Source organism: Colias philodice, chromosome 3 (genome assembly GCF_061535455.1).
Source record: "Colias philodice isolate Cphi_HAF_F1 chromosome 3, ilColPhil1 Martin Lab GWU primary, whole genome shotgun sequence".
Lineage (NCBI taxonomy): Eukaryota > Metazoa > Arthropoda > Insecta > Lepidoptera > Pieridae > Colias > Colias philodice.
The window spans coordinates 640775-661287 of record NC_143088.1 but is presented as its reverse complement, the minus strand read 5'-3'; the positions used below and the strand labels follow the sequence as shown (position 1 = coordinate 661287).

Genomic DNA, 20513 nt, shown 5'->3' with positions numbered 1-20513 from the left:
CGGTTAGGTTAAGTGTGTCTCACACGTGTTTATCGTTAATATGGGATAGAGTACCAAACATAAATTAAAATACGAGCACATAATTATAATATGTAGGTATCTACTGTTAACATCAAATAGTGATTGGCTTGTTGACTATCTTTTTTATTATAATAAAATACAAAGTAATTACCATAAATAGGGCAAACTATTATATCTACAGATGATATAAGTCCAAACATATACTATACTAGCTTTCTACCCGCGGCATCGCCCACGCAGTCAAAGAAGTTTAAACCGCATAGTTCCCGTTCCTGTGGGATTTCCGGGATAAAACCTATCCTATGTCCTTTCTCGGGTATCAAAATATCTCTATACCAAATTTCATGCAAATTGGTTCAGTAGTTAAGGCGTGATTGAGTAACAGACAGACAGACAGAGTTACTTTCGCATTTATAATATTAGTATGGATTTTCATCTTCCTAGTTATGAAATTACAAAATTTCATCAACACATACAAAATACGTATGCAACAACAGTTATGACATTTTCTCTAATAAAAAGAAGCTAAGCGCAACAGTAATAAAAACAGAAAGTGTGATAATCTTTATTAATAGATTACGAAATTTCAAATCTTCCCACTAGACTACAATTAAATACAGTGGATTTCATTAATAACGACCTCGGTTGTAACGACCTTTCGGTTATAGCGACGTCGAACTTACGTCCCTAGAATTTGAAGCATACTTTCGTATAAATCCATTCGGCAATAGCGACTCCGGATATAACGCCTAATTCGGGTATAACGACTTGTTTTTATGAACTATTTGGGACAGATTCCTAGAAATTCATTGCGGATATTGAGACGGAGTCGGCAAAGGCGCAAAGACTCATTCATCAACTTTAACTATTAAGCTTGTATTATGTAGGAATGTAAACAAAGGATAAGAATCTTTTGTTTACATTCGCAGATGGTCAAGTGATTTGTTTCTGTGTAGGATTACTTAGCACGTGCATGAAGTTAAAATTATGAATCAGTTACGTATCAATTTTTTATTATTTCGGATATAGAGACCTCCGGATATAGCGACAACATTAAAGTGGTCCCTCCGCCGTCGTTATAACCGAAATCCACTGTATAATAAACATTATTTACTTAAAATCCTACGCAATGTAGCCAAATCGTTCATGTTAAACACTCACATACACACATAACAAAACAATGTATGCCAATTCACACACATGCGATCTTGACGTCATAACTTACATTCAACTAAGTATATCCATACCAGTTTCAACAATTACTTCGAAACTATAGTAATTAATGGTCGTAAATTTTAAAATAAATAAAATAAAATAATAAAGACGTGAATGTTTTACCTAATAATGCGATTTTAAAAATATTATTTTCTCTTTCTTTTTATAATTATATTTAAAGAGAATTATATTTTTAAACTTTAACAACCATCAACCTAAGAATCGAATCTGTGTAGGTAACGTAGGTCGGTAACTCGGTAAGTATAATTATAATTCCTCACAAACAGTAAATCTTTAAAATGCACTTTAGAGAGACAAAAACAGCTTTTTATTTACTTTAAAACAACTTTAATACGACAGAATTAAAATAATGAATAGTTAATGCACATAAAATAACAATGAATAGTTTATATCTGACCATTAAATTTGATACCCAGTATTTACCTCATATCATCAAAATATGCTCAAAAGAAAAGCATGCATAATTTCTACATCACATGAGAAGACTAAAAACTTTCTATTTTTTGTTGCAATATTTACGCTATTATAAAGTGTAAATCTATGCTAATTTTCTTAAAATAGGACAAAATTTTGCTTTTTATAGACAACATGTCTGAAAATACTTATTCAATTATTAATTTATTAATTTGCTACATATAAATAAAAAAAAATATCTAATAGGAAACTTTTGGTGACCCCTCTTTAAACTTTGAGAGCCACTGTCCTTGTTTCTTTAATTTCCTGTCAAATCAATTTCGGGAAACCCAATTGAGAAAACTGTTCGATATACATTATTATTATTTTTACCCCACGCTACTACAATTATTTTATTTAATTACATATTAAACTACAATAATTATTATACAAATTCTTTGAAGATATTTATTATTATTTATTCAAAATCGTTGAAATACTTTAAATTTTTATCTCCAAGACTTATTTTATAACACTGAAGACAATCTGAAATATATAAATAAATTTGTATGACAAAGTGATTTCTAAACATACCTATAAAAATAGATCCACTGATAATAGAGGAATTTGCAATTAAAATCAAGCCAAATATGTGAACCTATATTAAGACGCCTCGATGAATATTTTATTTATTTATTAGAAATACCAACGTTTGTTTACATTGTTTCATTAATTATTAATTACAGTCTTATTATATTCTTCTAAATGTAACAAATAATATATGACTTCAACAATTACTTATACAGTTTAAACGTTTTATTTTCAACTTTAAGGAATTGTTTGCAAACAAACCGGGAAGAATTACAAGAAACATAAGTGTTACATTAAAAACTAGACACGTTTAAATAAAATCAAGAATACCTACAGCAGAATGTAGAATTGAGCAGCATTATATTCAAATTACCTAATCTAAACCAACTAGTAAAATATATTTAGACAATCTCGGAATCTCCCCATTTCTGTATCTAAAAACAACTACATTATCTACCAAGAAATCCTTATCGAACCACATTCTAATGTAGGTACTAACAACTGAAGTAAACCACAATTTTCAGTACGCACAAACAAAAACTCGCGTCGTGGCACTGCGACCTCGGCGCACGCGACGATGCGCGTTTATTGCGTCACCATCTACAGGTGTACTTACTGAATTGGACCAATCACAAGACTTGTTTGTAACACGCATTATGTGTATAATTAGAGAAGTCCAGAGGAGCAGGAGTAAGTAAAAACAAAAACACTAATGAGGTATGAGTGTTATTAGAAAAGTACGATGGAGCAGAAATTACAAGTTTTGCAAAGAAATGCCAATAACAGTAATAAGTTTCTATCACGAAAAACAAATAGCCGAGGGTCGAGTAATGCCTTCTAGTAATGCCTAAGAAATCCATGATGATGATGAACACGAAAACAGGAAGAATTGTAGGTGGAATTGGTAGCACAACATTTTAGCAAAACACTAGATAGAAATTTGAAAATCTTAATAATCCTGTACTACTTATAGATTTACTACAGAGTCGGAACCCTACAAATTACCCACTTAACTTTAATATACACCCCGGGGCGGAAAAAACAATCTAATAATAGACACTTACCTACTCAGCACCAAACTTACGTAAGGTTAGCAGGAAAACCCCGAACCCATAGTAACTGAGCTTAAATTATCCCTATTCAATTTACGTTTGTCCCCATTTCTATAGCTATAAATCAAAACGACTGAGTACTGACGCAGTATGAATTATATTGCCTTGACAAAGAAGCATAAAACTGCTGCAATTTACGATAGCAGACCCTTTATCCTTACTCTATACCAACTAAATATTATATAGCTATCAATACATAACATTTTCTCCATATTCCAATTGACTTTAGGAGTAGGTACGCTTGGAAATATAAACCCGCCTACCTAGTTATTATATTATTATGTAATACAATTATTACGTTATCAACAGCAAATGAGACTTCCTTCATAGATATCACACAAAAACGAACTATAAGTACCTACGTCTAGTCAAATACAATGTTATTATTACCAAAACAACCGTGAACTACAATTTCGCGCTTCAGGGGCATACAGAAACTTTCCTAATCAACTCCCAAATGAAAACATTACCTTACTTTACCGTAGTTACATTCCTTCTTCTTTTGTTTTGAATATATTGATATCTTATCGTATTATGGAGTTTTATTTCAAGCCATTTCCTAATAACATAACAATAAAACTTAACGCTTTAGTTAAAAACACACAAGACGGTATTTATAAATCAACTTGATTTGAATGGTGGATGTTATTTTTAGTCTGTGGGCGAAAACAAAAAAACGTTAATTGGTTTCCTAAAAACTAAGTTGATGCTTTAATCGATCTCACGCAAATGTACTTTATTAAAACCTCGTAAAAAATTGCAGAAAAATAGTAAGATATTGGAAGCAATAAATTATAAAAGAACATGTTGGAATATAATCTTTCAACGACAATTTAATACTGTTATTAAAGAGCATGTTGTTATTTATGAACTTTTAGTATGAAACAAGGCAGATATCTATGTATTTGCTAGCTAAATTTTGTTGTCAAGAGACAAAAAGTAACAGAGCCTACAGCCGATGCGTTTGGGCACTTAAGATACTTTGTAAATTCAACCAGATCACTTTAAATATCTAAAACAATATATTTACACAGTTGCACAATTTACTTGTTTCAAATATCGATTAGCAGCTGTCACTAAACCAAAAACTATTTACCAATAAAAAAACGCTACCACAAAAACACATTACGAAAACTACGAATCACGAAGCGAAGACGCACAAAAAAGCCGCGAAAAATTAGCCGAGTACCGACAACTGACCGTCACGCCACCGCGCCGGTTGATGACCGAAATTGTTTCGCCGACAAAAACTCGCCTAATAACGCGACTTGACGGTCGGTGAGATACGGTCACGGTTTCTTTAAAGTACGAAAATCGACAAATGTGAGTCGGTCACGCGTGCTTTGGTTCCGTATCAAATCAACTGATCGACGGATAAGCGACGCCAACTTTTCATTGTACACGTTTTCTGCTTTATACAGTTCTCCATTTGATAAGGTTAGGTTTAGATGCCCTTTTTATTTGGCGATAATGTTAAACTAAAAATATTCCGAAACACAAACTGAAAAATAATAAATCTAAAGTAAATACCGATTTTCTCTAAATTCGAAATAATTTCCTGACATACCCATTAGACCGCTGGTTATCAGGAAAAATCGTGACTCGAAATTACGGAACTCTGAAAAGTTTTTATTTCACGGCCAAATTTAAGGCGCTTGTTTTACTGAATTCACGATTATAAAGCAGAAGATAATAACAAAAACTGACATGGCAAAAAATAAACCAAAAAATGTTCTAAATAAGGGGTTCTTATGAGATTACTATTTCTATTAGTTCTGTAGCAGTAAGAGCAAATATAAAATTTCAAAAGAAACTTAAAATCATGCCATGTCCAGTCGAAACCTAAAAATTACTAGTTAAGCGACAGATTACTGAATTGTTAGTGAAACTGTGATGAAACGTAGCAAATATCCACTATACCTATGAACAGGTACAATTTTTTTTAAATAACTATAAAGATGAAAGACTTCACTCAACGAACGAATGAACTCAACCTCAATCGATTTATAAACTCTTTCACCATTAGGCCCACAACTACACACAGGCCATCACGAGCCGCTAGTCCTATAAATTGTAAAACATGACTAATTAATAATTATCAATATATCGTGTAACAGTCACGAGGCGCGAGTACATTCGAGGGAAGTATCGCATGTCACACACACACGAACACACAACAAACACGTAAACATATTATGCACCGTCACACACCAATGGGCACTTGTTTTTCACAATAACGTAGAAATTGCGAAATATCTAAAAATATCGTACTTGTAAGAGATGTCATGTTTTCCATTCTAACATATCCATCCATTGTCAATTTTGAGAAAAACAAACACTGCACTCTATTTATTTTCGCTATTAATTAGTTTCGCCTCAAATTTATCTACACCATGAGCTACTTGTCCAAAATATAGAACAATAAACGCACCTCCACCACATCTGCCAATAAAAACTAGAAATTTGAAAATTGTTAAAACATTTACAGTACCTACAACAAAATCCTTCCCAATTACACAACACACCACTGCACTAAAAAAAAATCAGACTGCATCCATAATCAACATCTGATAACCGAGCCCATTAAGCCCTACCGATTGCACAACGGGCCACTTGCTCCCGACCGAACATCTGTTACGAACATATGGGCATTGCAGTTTCCACACACTTAGCATAGCTTGGGAACATTTCATATGCTTGATTTTAATTAATTATCCTTGATTAGGTCGAAAGCGGTTGAGGATTTTCATAAAAATTACCCAAACTACTCAATTGAAACGTCTTCTAGTTTCGAAAACACTCCCCACTTACGCGACATACGTATAAAACAATACAATTTTTTATAAGTCTCATCTTTTTAGTAAATATTATTTCTAATTACAACGTCTTTCATCTCTTATCAGTATACAATTAGTATTTCAAACACAAACGTTCAAATATCCTTGTTTTCACAGCGAAATTAACAAAGAACGATAGGTAATGCACTCGTAAATAAAATTAAACTTCAAATACGTTTATCAAAGCATTATCAGATACTGCCACAGTAAAACACTTGGTGCTGTTATCATAAGTGCCTATTATGACGTCAATTAACAATATCTCTATTTCGTTCACTACGTTCAATTACAAATACATTATCTTACGTTTCACCTGGTAACAAACATTTAACAACGTAAGCACTTCTCAGTAACTATAATATTAAAAGAGATAATAAATATAATTGTATTAGAGCAAGTTATAAATAGGTAGGGAACCATTAGAGCTCGACGAACCTTTTTTACAGTGGAAAATACATACAATACATAAACATTCTGTTTCATTATTTCTGAAAATGCAACGAAATAATCTGACAACTCAAAGTTTTGATCGAATAGTAACTAAAACAATAAAGCAAATCGAGCAAAATAAAGAAAGTAGGTAAAAGTTATGAAACTATCGTGAAAAACTTTTCATTTAGAGCTCATGTTATCATCTCTAAAACTAGAAAATAAAATTTACCCGATTCGATTGTAAAAACAAAACTCAAACGGATACAAATACCATTAATCATATTGATAAATAATAGTTTTCGAATGTTACGATTAAGATAGGTTAAATGACAGTAATTTCGATAACTCTATCGATTTACAATTAATTAGCTGCGATAGCATTCTAAATAATAACGATGATTCAGATTAAATGATTTTACGAGCATAGAAAATTGGGAATTACCTTGTTTATCATTGCGACTGATAACATGAGATTAAATGGAAATTCTATTTAATGTTTGCAAAAAGTATAATACCTACGTGTATTGTGTTTGTTCCTGGTGATATTTCTGAAATTAAGTATGAGTCAACTCGCCTTAATGTTCCAGTCTTGAAATTGTTCAATATCTTCTAGTTAAGACGATTTTTAAGAAACGAATCATTCCATCGTCATCAATAAATGACTACTTCAATTTCTGTCTCAGACATTTCATGAGGGTTTACCGCGGAACTGATAAAAACTTTAGGCCATAACCAGCGAAATGCGGGTAGGTACTTGGAAACGGCATATCGTTAAGTTTATTGATTTTACAACATGCTGGTCATCCGTTCCTTTTCATTCCTAAAGCATCTATTTAAAAACTTATTTAAATGTAAGGTTTTTATTTTTTATCTCAAATAAATGTATCAAACGAGCATGAAGCATAAGATTTTATATTACTGCTCAGAATAGCGTCGAATTCGTAGGTCAGTAAATTCTGAAATTCAAGTTAGCAGATAACAGACTGACAAACTTGAATGCCGATTTCCTTTTAGACTATCTATAGATACAGTTAAATCCAAGGCTAATTGTACCAGAACCATTGAAAATAATCAGAATTTCTTTAACATTCGATTTCACTCTTTTATCTCTGCCCACCTTAGATATTATGATAAATGGCCAAGTCTAGATTATATATATCCGGGTCAATGTATTCTTAATGTTTTTCGACTGTAGGTACATCTGCAGTTGAGTTCATCGCTTTGCAAGTTTTATTTTAAAATACATTATCGTGGTAATTGTATTTTAAAACACCTGCTTTACATTTTATAAATTTGCTTGTTTCTAGCACTTATTTAAACATTAATCTTAAGTGGAATATTCCATTTTCCGAAGTAATGACGGGACACTATAGTTAAAACTTTTCCCATCCATTTAAGAAGTTGCCAGAAGAAACTTGGAAACAGTATAATTTGACATTATATCAACAATTTCGACATCTTCGAACTCTCTCTCTTGAACTTTTGCGATATCACATCACAAACGTTTAAAAAATTTAAGCTATGCACTCAAGAATCCTTTGAAAAATTTTCACTCCGTCGTTTCTGATCACTTTTTACATACTCAGATATTCTCAAAATTACAAACTCTACTTGAATAGATAAGTGTAGTTTTTATAGGTGGGTCACAGTCTGACTCTAATAAAGAGCTGTTGCCATGTCCGAAACATTAGGCATGCCTTAGCTCGTTGCTCGGTACACTAAACACTAATTGGTGCATGTGTGCAAACTGTTGTAGTGCGTTGACCCGAAACACGCAAGTGGACAGTGTCGTGACGTCAGCTTTGTCGGCGTGAGGGACCCACAATCAAGACTAGCAGCCTTATAAAACATTGCAAGAATAATTTTAGCTTAAATATTATAGAAGATTCTAGATTTGTCAATAAAAAACATTAAATCGATAACGATGAAGTTATAGGCTTGTATTTTTTTGTACGATGGGGTAAATGCCGAAGATATAACCTTGATATCCAACAATGCAATATGTATTACACAGTACACTATATTTTATATCGTTGAAAAGATATTTGCGCATTCTAAAATAATTGCTGCATCTATCTATCGTATTGTTATAAGCAATAACATAATACTCAACATTCCTACATCCTTTATATTCTCTTATTTAATGCTCTTATTACACATTTATGAAAACAGATTTGATTCCAATTCATGACAATTGATAAAACTAAAGCTCAAAGGACGAAACCTTTATCGTCCCTTTTCACCTTGAAAACCTGACCCACAACACCACCTAAATCACCACGTCGTCCATTAATTTACTGAACGCATTTTTAAAGTCGCACACCTAGAGACAAATTGAATTGACCTCAAGATTAGACCGACCCAAACACGCCATGCCAACATGCGTTTTAACTGTTTACTGATGAACCGGTTTCCGCCAAGTTATTTGGGTATTTCCTATAGACTTCTGATCAGAAACGATAAGCGTGATGTACAATTTCAAATGTTGTAAGATGTTTTTAGTACAAGGTTCTTCTTATCCCCTTTAGTTTTGCAACATAAAATTAGTTCACTTCGAATAGCAACCAATACAAGTCAATAACTGCGTTAAAAACAACCGACTTCAAACTTGCACTTGCAACATTTACAAATACAGACAAAAATGCTCATAAAATAAAAACTACTGGGCCTATCCGAATAAAATTTTTATGGGACCAATTCGACACCATCCCGCATCGAACAAAAAAAGAATCACGTAAATCGGTCCAGAAACCACGGAGTAATCGGTGTACATACATAAAAAAAAAAAAAAAAAAACATACCGGCCGAATTGATAACCTCCTCCTTTTTTTGAAGTCGGTTAAAAAAAGACTTCTGCACTCAGCAGCATACGTTATCGATTTAAAAATTAATAACGCTATAGAAAGCTTTTGATAAAAAAATCCGGATTACAAAAAATCAACCCATGCTTACGCCCAAATTCCCTACAAAATGAAATCGAAACACCTCGTAATCCTGAACCAATAGACCTTTTATACCCAAGATAGGGAAAACAGATTTAGCGCCTAGATCCACTCGAAAACAACAACAAAGTAATAGAGTACAATCGAGGTCACTCACGGGGCTAACCGCATCCGAACTAGTCTCTCCCGCCGGCCGCACTTTTGTAACGGTCACTCACAATTTGCATCCAACAATAGTCAACTCACCAAAATATGTATGAGTAAGTAAACGAAAACTTGATTTTAGAGATTAGACTTTTATCAATTGTAATGCATAAAGGTGAGATAGACATTATCAAGCATTAAATAACACACTTTAAAAAAGTACATGCACATGCTGTATCTAACCTTGACTATTAAAAAAAATCCAACAAATCATTTAAAGTTCTTCCAAGAATATCAATTAAAGAAACATAAAGTACAAAGAACAGAGAACATTTAATTAATTGATATGACAGAGGTACCACAAATCTTCGTTGCGATGTTCACATGCATTTATCTCCTAACCCCCAAAGGTCAAGCGATCTAACACGACGTCTGGCACTACACACAATAATACCGTTACGTCTGTGTTTACAATACAAACATATGTTTAAACTGCAGACTTGTATCACGAAACCATTTTCGAACTACATTTTAAAGACGTCTTTGTTATGGTTATTATTTATTTAAATTCTTGGTTAATAAAGATTAAATTCGATAGTAGGTACATGTACAATATGTTATTTGTTCCTAAACGTTTAAGAATGCCGAATTGCCGAAATATCAGATTCGTAAACAATGCTGGAGGTCAACAAACAGCAAGAAAACAAAGTTTATTGCCAAACAACAACAACAAAGGATATTCCACCAAGTGTAAACCAATCAACACGTGTCCTTACATCTGACCAAAGTTAGTTTCATCAACACACTACAATATCACATTCCCGAAATACGCCCACAGAATTTCAGGCAGTCTAGACAACTCCACAAGAGTAACAAATAGATAGAACGATCTATATAAAGGACGAGAAGAGGGTAGAGGCCGTCGTCCTCGCGATCCGTGTCAACACGCATTCAGACCAAGGACACACGCCAATAAAAACAGGCCGGCTCCAGATAATACTGCCTTGGGAACTTATTCAGTGGGCTATAAATCTTATGCTGATGGCCCGTTCTAATAATGCTAAACGATTAGTTTTGCTTACGGATTGCCCTGTTTGTACTCGCGTCCGTTAGAAGATATGTGGAAATCTACGTAATCGCTTGTAATGGTAACAAAGAAAAGAAGATGAAAAACAGGATTAACATTTAATAACAAAAGAGGAAAACCATTAAAACACCCTGGTCACATGCAACACTTTAAGGCTGCGAAATTTAAAGATAATCCAAACGGACGTTTTCCTCAATCGATTCCAATAACGATCTGTCCTTGCGTAAGAGTTATACAAAATCAATAAGGACATTTGTCCATTTATAAATGGCATGAAACCATATAGCCGGTAGCGACAAACGAGCAATAATTATTAGCATCAGATGTGGCACTGACTTTGACCGTCGTCCGTCTGTCTACACGGCAAGGCCAGCTCAGCTCAGCATGACGGTCTCATACGTTCGCCATATTTACACGCCGGAAATATATTGTTTAGGAACCTACTCGTATTACTAGAACTTGCAATGGAATCCGATAGAAATAAGGTTAAATGCTATATGCAATATAAATGTTTAGATTGTTTATTTATTCCTAGATTCCTTCTAGAGAAGATTGATTTTCGACAAACTGAATTAATAGCTAAAATAAGTGATATTATTTTGCCTGTTATATGCAGTTTCATACATTAGAAGAAATAGACAATTTCTTTCGACTACGCTAAAACTGCTCAGAGGTGAAAATCCCAGGAGAACCATTAATTCTCGTAAACACACCCTACCACCTTAATTGAGAAAACAATACCGCGACCCCAAGGCACCCAAAGCTATAACGGAGTGTTAATAAACAGCAACAAATTTCAATCAAAACCTTGACTAATCTAGTTTACGGCCGAACCACTGGCAATAATTGCGGAAATAAACGGCCGTAATTAAAAAATTCTCCATCTCAATTTGAATCTAAATTATTGCATTTAAAGTAGCATGATTTTTCATAATTATTTACCCACGAGTTGTTACGTCAAATTACGCGCTAATTGAACCTTGTTTTCATTCCATACTAATCAGACAAGATGTTTGCCGAAATTTATTTTAAAGTCGGCGTAGTAATTATGTAATTCGTGAACATATAAGGTTCTTCAAGATTCCTTTTAATTGTAGAAAGTAAACGAGCGAAAGGTAAGCGACATACGCATACCATAAATATCAAAAGGTTTATTGTCAGTCTTATACGGATTTAAATCTATATTTGCATGAAATTATAGTAGGCACAGATGAGGTAGAAGAAAATGGTCTAACAGACGAAATAGGATGACATTATTATAGATAAAAGACAACTTTTAATGACCTAAGAATGTCCTTATTCATCTGAACAGCGCTAAAGCCAGGGAGCCATGCGTCCACAAAGCCAATACCAAAGCAAACGAATCAAGACGATCACGAGGCGCAATCACAAGGGGAGCTCATTCAACCAGACATATCAACTCGATATGAGATACAAGTATCGTTCGCAAACAATCCTCTCCACTTGTTTGCACATCGCTAAACGCGCATTGTGACGTGCAAATATAGTGCAAACATCGCGACCATTGTTCGAGCTCGTTTGTTGTTTATTTTCAAAAACCATCGATGTTTAAAGTTAGTTCGGTTTTACGAGGGCATTGTTTTTTGTTTGCTTTTGTTAACGGCTTTCCAATCAGCTCTGATTGTTGATTAGTGTGGCATTTTTAGGACACGCGAGAGCCTGGCCGAAATATTTCTCCAGTTACATAGGCAGGTGTAGCTACGAGCTCTTTATTGAACAAACAAAAATTTCATCATAATCAAGTCACGCGACCTGAATGATGTAAATGTTGTAACAATTTCATAAATTAATATGTAATACTAATATCGTGATATTGACTCAGATCACCTGCTCTTTTTCAGGAGGGACTGTTCTATCACAAAGAACTGATCTGCAGCACTTTTGCGATAAACAGACAAATTAATTATTTTAGATAAGGCTCGAGAAAGAACATAACAAATGTACCTCAAATATACATAATACTATTTATACCATAATTACAAAATGATACAAACACGTCTACTGTCACACACATATATAAATTCTTATAAGCTGATAACAATGCAAGAGTAGAGTGGTTGAACTGATATAATACTGCGCGACCCTGCCCCGCTTACAGCGTCATATTTGTGTCAAGTTCTTGTCTTTAAAAACTGGCGGTATTGCAACATTTCTATCAAGGACCTAATAAACGTTGGCTAATTATTATTCGAGAATTTTAACACAACGCATTTTTATTACTGACCGCTCATTTCCATTCGTAAACCAAATTCTGACACCGATTTTTTTTTGGATTGGACAACAAAACCTTTTTTTTTGTAGAATTCATAAATAAATTATAAGTTATTCAGTTTAAACAATATTTCGGTATACTAAGCAGTTATTGTAAGGAGAGTTAGGAATGTTCCTGCTACAATTCTACATCGATTTTAAACACATCCAAAAATAGCAACAGCTGCATTCCCATCATCAAAATCACAAAGCAAACTAACACCGGCGAGTGTATCCATGCTTATACAGCCATCAACACCCCTATACATCTGAAGAACGGCATGAGGCCACAGTTTAAAAACAATCTAATTACCATGAGGCCACTGCAGATTAACACAAACGTCATCTAGTTCAGAATAAAGATAATACAAATCTTTTGTAATTGTACAAAAGATTTGTATTGCTCATTGGAGCTCATTGGAGCTCATCGACTGAGTATCCAACTTACGTCAGCTTAGTTAACGCGGCATTATGTGAAATTTTTCACCAATTACATCCATTAGTCGAAATTATTTCGGTCCAAAAGATTCCATTGTGTTCCAATGATGCTCGGTTTTACCAAGCTCGCTTATAGTGTCATTTAATTTCACAGACTACGAATGTACTTTGCTTTGAGTCACATTTTTTGTTGGTCATTACGTATGCATATTTAATATTATTTAACGTTAATTACAGAACGCGAAGAAGGTAAATTTCTATGAATGTGGATGTGGATTCATTGTGTAATTCTGTTATGAGCGTTTATATGGAATTTATGCTTATCATCTTTTTGGAGGACCGTTTTTAAAACTGAATTTGGAAGAATAGTCAACTAGACTACAGGCCCGTGTTGAAAAAATTATGGGTCATTTGACCCACCAGGTGACCTATCTAGAACGATATAAGAGCATAAAATAATAAGATTCAGCACTATGACGTCACTTGTAAGCTGTCCAACTGAGTGCAGATGAGAATTCGAAAGTTCAGGTAGAGAGTTTTTCGCCTTGTCTCCATGATTTTTGTACGGCGTTGAAGGAGCCGTGGGTTATGTCGGATTCTTACCGACTAAAACCCCACTGTGTTCCGTCGAGCCGCTTTAATGATGGGGCCGCGGGTATTTGTTAGAATTCTTCCGCGACCCGCTATTAAGTACCTACTAAAATTATGAATTGCTTAATAAAAACAAACTCAGAAAGATCAAAGAATTTTTCCCTGTGGAAAATGGACAACAAACATTGCACAAATTTATCTACAATTCAAAACATTTTCTGGCGAAGTTGTCACTTGCACGCCTCGCTTTGGTGTCCCGAACAGTCGCGGTTAAGCGGAAATGAAAAATTATTTTCTTTTAACGAAACATAACATAAAAGAGCGGAAGTAGTTAATATTTTTTTGGCTCGATATCATTATTTTTTAACAAAAAGTCTAAATCGCTTAGAAATTGTCAGAACTAGATAAAATTTAACGTTGAAATATGTAGTTACCAATCCGGAGACACAAGCTTTCAAATTGGAAAGCAAACATCCAAATTGGTTCACCCAGTCAAAATTTGAGGTTTGTTACCTCTTTGTTACTCAAATAAAAAATACGTACGAACAGAGACCTCCTTTTTTCAAGTCGCTTGAAAATCTAACACGTTTTCAGTCGATTCATTCCCTTACTTAGACATTTACAAACATAATGAAAACGAAAACAATTAGAGTGCGACATACGTGACTTTCGATAAATATTTTTCAGTTACATAACTCGATGTAGGTGTGTCTAATGTGTATTATTCGATGCCCCACTGACTTACAAAACGGCAATGCATTGCACATGACGTGATTAAATCATTATTTATTTCAAACAATTTTTGATCCATACTGATTACGACAATTTAATTGTTTTTAATTATGCTTCCCTCTAGGGCTATGATAATTAACAGCAAATTAAAATTGCTTTAGTTCATTTCATTTGAAATAATAATAAATGGAGAAATTATATTGTCATTAAAATCGCGTCTTTCATACAATTCGTAATAATTAATAAATTAAAATTCAATGTTGCTACGCTCCTATTGGCCGTATACTGTCACGTTAAGGGTGCACTCACACACATCAGTCACCGTTACGGCACGTCACCGGACAGGATTAAAAAAAAATATGTATCAATAGTTCTAGTATGACTCTGTTCCCACACGACAGTCGCCGGCACGAAATCTATCAGTGACGTCACCGGTCAGGCACGTCAAATAATCTTTCCATACATGTACCATACTTTTATCCCCACTCACCCGGTGCCGTCACGTCTCAGTTCAGTCAGCGTCGTGCTACCGTCAATAATTGCTACATGTTCTCTAGCGTGACACACGTCTAATCACTGACTAACCTGATGTATGTGTTCAATGATTCAGTCAAACCGGCGACGTGACTGACGGACAACATGACGGTGACTGGTGTTTGTGGATACGTACACAAACCGTCACCGATCAGTCATCGGTGACTTGACGGTGACTGATGTGTGTGAGTGCACCCTAAAGCATTGTCAAACATTCCCCTAATCTATCCATCACAAAATTGTTCGCTTTCAACCATTCATTCCTAAACACTAAGATTAACGCGTGCAACCTAAGGTGCAACCGAACTCATCAACATCCAATACCTATTAGCACCAATATAAATCTGCACAAATTCCTCACAATTATCATGCACAGCACATGCCGTTGGTCAACAGCACCTTTGTATCAGGGCTCACCCTTGAGCCGCCGCGGCCGACCTCCGCAGCCTTGTGCACATTGAATATACAGGCGCGGTCCGTTACGTAATAAATAATAATATTGTTAATTTAAAAGAAACACGCAAAATAAACTATTGTAGAGGTTGTGGAAACACGCCCTTTTTATTGTCTATCTGTACAAAATTGTAAAGTTGCTGTGTAGGCTTCAAAATCTCAAAAATACTCTCTGTCTCTAATAAATTCGAATTCAAAATGATCTCCTTTTTATAAAGACCAGACTCTATAAATGTACATTCTCGGCAATATAACCGTTTCTTAGGTATCAAAAATCGATTTAAAATCAATGCAAAAGTATGTTTTATTGATACAACCACTGTACTTGAACCAATTGCAATTTGCATTGTGTTTTTATAAATCTCCAGCAAATTCATTTTAGCTATTAATATTATATGCAGCATTTTTTTTTCTTTTATACTAGAATTTTCTTTTATTGTTTTTGTTACATGACTCTACAGATTATAAAAATTATTGTACTATTAGAAATCTACGTCGGTATACCGAGTAATATAGTCCATTTTTTTTATCTCGGGTCAACACGGGCGAAGTCGGGGCAAGCAGCTTTATTAAACACCAACTACTTGAAGCAAAGATTGCTTTTTAATAAGTAGTATTCCAGAAAACGATACATTAAGACTCTCTTAACAAAAAATTTCAAGTCAAAGCATAAATTTCACAAACCTCGAACATTTAAATGCCTGTGTAATTTATGTGACAACATGTCCGATTTCGATTCAGCCGTAACGTATCTTACAAAAAAGCCTCGATCAATTTCAAGGTTCCATACGCTGAGCGAATACGTAATATTATATATATATAAATACTTACTATAAGATAAATACTATAAGATAAATACTTATTGTAAAAACTTAACGATCGTTCATGTTAATTCGTCCATTACAAATACATACACATATATCTAGAAACACATTGAAAAAACTGTGCAGTATATTATATAATGATCTGTTATAAGGAAGATCTTTGAAATGATAATAGGTCATTGTTTTTTTTTTCTTCATGCACGTGACTGCTGATTTTCTTCAGAGGAAAATCAGCAGTCACGTGTCGTCGGTACAACGTGTGTGCAACATAATCATGTATATTTTAATATTTTAAATAAAATACATTAATCTATATTTAACCTTTAACAAAGAATACTTAAGCAGTATTTGTTTTTGCATGAGTGTTTAATTGTTAGCATTTGAATAAATATACAAATTCTAGAAGTAATACATTATAATTTAAAAGTTATCGCCTGAGAGTATATTGTATGGAATATTCTACTGAACTATTGTACAAGAAAAATTTGGAATGCTAAAGTTTAAACTACCTCCATACTACCGTTAACCGATTTTTGTTCAAAAATGACATAAAGATATAAGTATCTTCAACTAATTACACAAAATATTTGCATAGGGGAGAAAACGCGCTCAACAATAACAACAGCTATAATGAGGAAAAAAACATTCATAAACCCTGTGCATCTCATAAGAAACTTAAAACATATTGACATCAACAAAAAACCGCTCGCTGGCGCCTCAAAGAGCACAATATAATTTAAACTAATTAATTACCACATTAATGACAATGCAAACAATTTCAGATAACGCAACACTTGTAACCCGATTACGCGTCTGGTTATATTGCCATATCTGTCATTCTATATTTACCAGTGCGGCGAACATAGTGCAAACATTAAATTTGCATTTATTGAGATAAAAGCTGACGTAAGCACTGACTAAGCGAGAGCTCGCGCCAAAAATGCGTTTGTTTATAATAATTATTCATATTTTAAAAAATCTATTAAGTATTTAACATATTTTCGTAATGTATGATTTAACTAACCGTAATTGATGTTTGCAAATACTGTGAAGGTTCTCATTTCATAAGATGTTTTCTAGATGTGTTACATTTTCACTAGTCCTATACTAAACTAGTATACTCCAATGTAGTATAATATACAGTATATTTGATTTTATTTCAATTTTCATAGAAATTGGTGATGGTGGTTTAGCTATTAAAATGTAATAGACTTTTGCATTTTATATCTTCATAAGGATGATTTTATGAAAGTAGCGCTCATTCAAGGAAATTGTATTAATATTTTTTATCAGGGTTCTTTCGGATATTTGAATTTTGAAGTACCATTATGAAAATTGAAATGGAATATGATGTTATATTTTTTATTTTATCCAAAAAATGTTCAATATAATACCATTACCTACATTGAACAATTCATAAAAGGGTTAAAGAAAAAATGCTTGGACATATTATATTACACTTCAGACCAAATTGTTCAGTTATCATAACAACAAAGAAAGCAGGATATTTATTATGATAATATACAAACTGATTTAGATAAAATTATTCATTTAATTAGACATACACCCAATAATTAGCTATCCAATTACAATAATTTATACATTAATTACACCTAATTGATTATTCAATTATACCTTTTAGTGTAGTGTTTATACATTTATTAGTAAAACAATTACATAACTTTTATCACAACTATTAAATTATCTGGAGAATAATTTCAACAGAAAAATACAAAAATTCCCCTAAAAATATACCTTCATGTCTTCACATAACATTAAGGAATTTTATTAAACAGTTCCAATTATATGAGAAACTAGCGGTCCGCCCCGGCTTCGCCCGTGGTACATATTTACGTTTTCTCTACATAAGAACCATCCTCGTACTTCAAGGAATATAATAGAAAAGAATTATCGAAATCGGTTCAGCCGTTCACACGTGATGCCGTGACAACGCGAAACGGGTGCGGACCCGCCGCCTTTTTATAGCTCCCGCCGCGAAGCGCGTCGAACGCGGCAACTGATACACAAAAATAATCCTTATGGCATGATTCTGTAATTCACGCGCGATGACTTATAGCGTATTTTATGTATAACTTTGGTGTTTCTACACCGATTTACATGATTCTTTTACTATAACCTGCCCAGGAGTATGAAGAATAATTGTGCCAAATTTGGTTAAAATCCGTCATGTAGTTTTTGTTTCTATAACGAATATACAGACAGACAGACAGACAGACAGACAGACAGACAGACAGACAAAAATTTTACTGATTGCATTTTTGGCATCAGTAGCGATCCCTTATCACCCCTTCATAGTTTTTTTTTAAATATATTTCATGTACAGAATTGGCCTCTCTACAGATTTATTATAAGTATAGACTAGCGGTCCGCCCCGGCTTCGCCCGTGGTACATATTTACGTTTTCTCTACATAAAAACCATCCTCGTACTTCAAGGAATATAATAAAAAAAGAATTATCGAAATCTGTTCAGCCGTTCTCGAGTTATGCGCTTACCAACACATTTTGCGATTCATTTTTATATATAAGATTTAAATTATAATGCTTGCTATCAACCTACGGCATGCGGTTAAGCTAGTTTTGTATACTTAAAAAATGCAATTAAATAGAAATATACCGCAGTAGAAAATAATAAATAATATCAAATGCAACAGTAAATAAATGTTTATCAATTTCTTGATAGTAGTGATAAGATTTACCGATACACTTTATATTCCAATATAAGTATAAAATGTCACACATACAAGCATGGTATTTTATTTGTGTCATTGTTGTATGGATTTCTATATATAATATATATCTTATATATAAAATTCTCATGTCACAATGTTAGTCTGCATACTCCTCTGAAACGGGTGGACCGATTCTCATGAAATTTTCTGTGCATATCGGGTAAGTCTGAGAATCGGCCAACATCTATTTTTCATATGTACCACGGGCGAAGCCAGGGCGGACCGCTAGTATATATATATATATTTATATATAAATTACAGGATCTAAATATATATGAACCTGCTTTCCCCTATCGACTATGCCACTGTGGTCAACAGAAATTGCCATGGGAATGAGATATTTAGTTGCAGCAAAAATAAGCGTGATGCCTCTGTCTCGAAACATAAAAATCATATCTTTTAATCACTCTATTGCAATGAAAAAGAAAGACAAACATAGTAACTCATAGTAAAACACAGTAATGTTATTATGAGTTTAGTAGTACAAAAAATAACTAAATATCAGGTATATTAAACTCTCAATACTTATTTACGAATTCACATAGTTAATTCAATAAAAAAAAGAAGATATATATATACAATTTATTTTTTACCATAGAATTTGAGTTTCAAGATTTAATCTTAATTTATCTTGTTATTTTTTTAATCTAATCATGATAATTACATATAATTTTAATAACATTTTTGCACGCCTCATAAGCGAAGCGTTGAGGTGGGTACTACTGTCACTTCGCGCAAAACATCTGATTTTTCAAACTTAAAATGTCTTTATGTATCATACATTGCACTTGTAAGATAATACATACACACACATATTAAGAAAAAACACTATTTTTAACGTTCATGATATTTTTGATGTCATTTTTGTTATTTAAACTAGTTAAAAAACAGTTTAAAAAAGTTCTGTCTTGGACGTCCGTGTGTCTGTATGTGCGGATCCTTTTTCTTGTTAACACGATAGCGACCGAAATACTTTACTAATCGAGTCTTTTTTTTTCTCTTACGCTTGAGTATGCTCAGGAATAGAACCCTTTCATTTTTCAGGGTCTGATTCGATGTGGTTTAATTGTTATTAAATAAACAAAAATAATAATTAATAAATATTTATTAAAAAAAAATTATGA

At 33.4% G+C, this 20513-nt stretch overlaps 1 protein-coding gene across 5 annotated transcripts in view; it reads right to left on the bottom strand.

Annotated features, from left to right (window-relative positions):
- The window catches only part of LOC149489320 (uncharacterized), a 69792-nt gene that overhangs the window by 48506 nt on the left and 773 nt on the right, over window positions 1-20513 (bottom strand). Inside the window, exon 1 of one of the 5 annotated variants that reach the window (XM_089711942.1) lies at window positions 4450-4474. The exons of the other annotated variants lie outside the window; for them this stretch is intronic. The gene's annotated coding sequence lies outside the window, so the exon portion shown is untranslated. Of the gene's footprint in view, window positions 1-4449; window positions 4475-20513 lie in introns of those variants that run through there. 5 annotated transcript variants of the gene reach the window in all.